This window comes from Artemia sp. Qi Xiang Cuo, chromosome 4, assembly GCF_049724085.1.
Source record: "Artemia sp. Qi Xiang Cuo chromosome 4, ASM4972408v1, whole genome shotgun sequence".
In the NCBI taxonomy this organism is placed as follows: Eukaryota; Metazoa; Arthropoda; class Branchiopoda; order Anostraca; family Artemiidae; genus Artemia; species Artemia sp. Qi Xiang Cuo.
The window spans coordinates 85,312,261-85,317,163 of record NC_142797.1 but is presented as its reverse complement, the minus strand read 5'-3'; positions in this window follow the sequence as shown (position 1 = coordinate 85,317,163).

Below are 4,903 nucleotides of genomic sequence, written 5' to 3'. Positions count from 1 at the left end.
GATTGGAGGCCAACTAGCCCCCCCCTCCCATGCCCATAATTCTCCCAAACACATCAAATCAAAATTTGGAGATATTCATTTTGTTCAGAGTATTTTATTTTCAGATAGAAAATATGTTTTGAGGAAGATACTCTCTCACATCCCTTAGGGCAGGGGTTTTAATATGTACCCTGGAAGCATGTAAGGTTTTTATAGAAGGTGTTGTTGTAAAAACTTCAAAAAAGTCTCATTTCATTGGAAAGTCAAAGGGCTAGTGCTCTTTTTAATAGTTAAAAGATATTGGAGGTCAACTAGCCCCCCCCCCCACGCCCATCATTCCCCCACACACATCCCCTCAAAATTTTGAGTTAGTAATTTTGTTCAGCATAGTTGTTTTTCAGGTAGAAAATATGTGTTTGAGGAGGTCAATCCCACACAACCCTCATGGCGCGGGTTCTAAGTTATACCCTGGGGGTATATAAGGTTTTTATAGAAGGTGGTGTTGTAGAAACTTCAAAAAAGGCTCATTCGATTGGAAATTTCAAGGGCTAGTGCCCTTTTTAATAGTTGAAAGTGATTTGAGGACAACTAACCCCCCTCTCATGCCCACCTTTTCCCCAAACACATCCAATCAAAATTTTGAGACAGACGTTTTATTAAACGTAGTTTTAAGTTCTGGAAATTAGGTCTTTGAGGATGACAACTCCCCCACAGTCCTCAGGGCAAGGGTTGTAAGTTTTGTATAGATAACATTGTCGTATAAACTTCAGAGAGTGCTCATTTGATTGGGAATTGAAAGTTCTAGTTCACTTTTTAAGCATCAAAAGAAACGTTTATAATATCCATTTCATTAAAAATAGTTCAAAGGTCAGATAAGAAAAATTGCTGTGTTGACAGAACCCGTCAGAGCCCGGAGGCAGGCATTATGAGTAATGCTCTAGGGGCATATATAGTTGATCTGGAAGGGATGCTCGTATAAACTTCGGAGAGGGCTCATTTCATTTGAAATTGAAAGTTCTTGTTCACTTTTAAAGAGTCAAAATAGATCAGAGGGCAACTACCCCTCCCCCCTCCTCCACGTAAAGGCCATACGGCTCTACCCCCTAAATGCATCAGATAAAAATTTTGAGATAGACATTTTGTTAAAAATAATTCAAAGTTCTAATAACAAAAAAATGGGGTGTTGATACAGCCCCCCTGATCCCGGGGGTCGGGGCTGTAACTTATTCCCTAGGGTCATATATGGTTGTTATGGAAGGGATGCTTGTATAAAAGTCCTAGAAGGCTCATTAAATTGGAAATTGAAAGTTGTAATTCACTTTTTAAGAGTCATAAGTGATTGGAGGGCAGCTAGCCTCCCCCCACCACTCTCCATTCATTTTTTTTCCTGAGGCACTTCATATAGAAGGGGTTGTCGTATAAACTTCATAAACTTCCCCAAACACCTCTGATAAAACGTTGAGGGAGGCAATTTGTTAAAAATATTTGAAAGATCATATAAAAAAGACACCTTTACGTATGGTCATTTCGTTAAATATTGTTCAGCGATTAGATAGGAAAAACGCCGGTCAACCCCCCCCCCCCCCACGTGCCAGGGAAGGCGGTGTAAAGAATTGGCTGGTGGCCTAAATGGTTCTTTTGGACGGTAGGGTTTTAATAAAATTAAGAGAGGGGTCTTTTTTATGGAAACTAAAATCTGTAATTTATTTTTTCACAGTGAAAGATTAGAGGATATCCATCCCCTTCCGCCCTCCGTGCCTGTGGGTGTAAAGGATGGATAAACCTATCCTATAAAAATTTCCGGTGGCCATTTTTTTAGACACATTTCAACAATCAGTTAATATAACTCCCGGGTCGACACACCCCACCCCCCTAGGGCCCAGGGCGCTGCTGGGTAAGTTTTTCTCTGATGATACATATGGGGATTTTAGAATTGCTACTTGTATAAAATTCAGAGGGCTCATTTGATTTAAAATAGAAAGTTATAGTTCAGTTTTAAAGAGTCAAAAAAGACAGAAGCTTAATCCAGGCCCCCCATGCCTTTTTTCCCAAAACCCATCTGATAAAAATTTTGAGATAGCAATTTTGTTAAAAATAGTTCAAACATCAGATAATAAAAGCTCCGAGGTTGACACAAACCCATTTTTTCACTTTGATATCAGTTTTGACTCTTTGATGAATATTTTGATTTTTTTTTTAAGGTTTGATTTTGAAATACAGAATTTTAAAAAACTTTAATTTTTTTAAATAGAAAACTAACAAAAATTAATTTTAAAAAAAATACGAAAAATAATTTTTAAAAATAATATTAAATGCATTTTTAAAATTAATCTAATAATATAAAAATAAATTTTAAAATTAAAACAAAACACGACCAGAAATTAATATTAAATAATAAATGAAACGCAAAACAAACAGAAATTGAATAAACAATCATAGCAAAAACATACAACAAGTAATAATATAAATAAATAAATAGATCTTAAAGCGATTAATGCTTAGATTGAATATGAATCTCAATCTTAAAACGAAAATACTTTTTCATATTGAAGTATAAATGAAAATTAAAACTAACAGAAATTAAATAAACACTAAATAAAAACAAACATACTTTATATATTAATGTAAATTAATAAATAAAACTTTAAACGAGTGAAACTTAAATTGAATATGCAAATCATTCTTGAAACAAACAAAAATTACCACAAACCAGAGTTTGGTTATGACCTCCTTCTCTCACTGTAAAATTCTAAAACCTACTGCGTCATTTGCGCTTTATTTAAAACTAAATGAGTATTGAAAAGTCTTTGAAATTATAAACACCAACAAATAGAATATTTTATTTATAATTATATTACATTTTTAAAGATAAATCCTTTTAATTATTTTTTTAACTGTAGTTGTATTTTTTTTTTTTTTTCAATTATTTAATACATGTAAAAAAAAATAATTTTAATATAATAACTTTTATTTTAAGCGCCCAATAAGCAGTTTGCGTTTTGTTTTTATTAAAAGTTATGAAAGGAGGCAATATACAAACAATTGTCTGTGGGGAAACTATATTCGTCTTTAACAACTTTAAAAAGAACTAATAAATTAATCTGAATATTTGATGTATAATAATATTAATTGCTGAAAGCTCATCAGTCCAAAATATTACTATAATTTTAATGTTTATTTTCAATATTAAGTACAAAAGAAAATATTTGTAATAAAATTGGTTTTCAGTAAAGCGCCAATGACACGGTAGGTTTTAGACTTTTAAAGTGAGAGAAAGAGGTCATACCCAAACTCTTGATTGGAGTAATTTTTGTTATTTTCAAGCTTGATTTGCATATTCAATTTAAGTTTCACTCGTTTTAAGATTTATTTATTAATTTACATTAATATCTATTGTATGTTTGTTTGCATTGATTGTTTTTTTAATTTCTGTTCGTTTTAAGTTTCATTTATGCCTCAATAGGAAAATATTTTTTTTCGTTTTAAGCTTGATTTTCATATTCAATCTAAGCATTACTCGCTTTAAGATCTATTTATTCATTTATGTATTACTTGTTGTATGTTTTTGCTATGATTGCTTATTTAGTTTCTGTTCGTTTTGGGTTTCCTTTATTCTTTAATAGTAATTTCTGGTCGTGTTTTGTTTGAATTTTAGCAGGTATTTGTATCTGCTGAGCTTAAGTTTAAAATGGCCCTTATTTTTCTTTGAAAAACTTATTTTTCGGAAAGTTTTTTTTTTTAATTAAATAGGATAAAAGATCGAGTTTTTTTTATCAGGTGTAGGAGAGGAAGGATCACTTTTTATCAGTGAAAAGTTTGTATTTTCACTAAAGTTCTAGGCAGAAACTCCTGGAAGTCTTGTTGTTAATCTCTACATCAGATATGTCTGGTAGTTTTTAAGATTCAAGTTCTACCTTAATATATTATTAGTTGATAATATAATGTTAATCAATAGCGTATTATTAATAACTTCGATAATTAACTATATTAACTTACATTAATAATAAGTCGAATTTGTTAATTACGTATTAATTGTGTAATAGTAATAGTTATTATAAATTATTAATATATATCTTAGTGCAATACTTCGAATTTTGGAATCTATAAATAAAAACAGACAAAGAAAAACATGAAAGTAACAAATATTAATAGGGTGGAAAAAGATTTCCAAAAATAAGATTACATGATGAAAATCCATTCTTTTGTCATCATTTAAACTGAGATTGGTCGTAACATGTTAAAAAAATTAAAACATGTCTAGTTCAATAAAACAAAAAAAAATGATATATATAAAAATAAGACGTTAAAGGGGACATTAAAAGAATAAAGGAAAAATAACCCAAAAAATACAAAACATGAACAGCACTTGTACCAAATAATAAAACTAGGAACAGGAGCTGGATTTTTTTTTCTGCAATGTAGTTTTCTTATCTGGGGGTTCAATAGGGAATGGGATACTAGGTAAGAGCAGACAGGGAAGTGGCCCGATAAAGGCGGGATCTGGGTGAAAAACCCATTAGATGGCGTAACTGGCACTTTCGTCAAATTAAAATCCATAATACAACCTATTTAAGCGATCAATAGGGGGTGAGGCCTGCTTCCTTCTTCCTTCCGTGTCTTTTGTTTTCAAGATAATCATATTTTTTCATAAAATCCTCTATATCTCATCTATCTAATGGGGAGACACTCGAATTGGTTACTTTTGTTAATTTTTTTTTTTGTGTCTAATTTCTAGGTATATGGCCAATATGAATTATCTTTTCAGTCAGTCATTTTCAATCCGCAAAACATGTCCTAGCCATTCCAACCTTTAGGTATAATTAGACATACTATGCTATCCATACTATCAGCCTTTTGGATAGAACCATATTTTTCGGACAGTCTATTGTTTGAAATACGGTCAGTCGAATAGGTGCCCAAAACT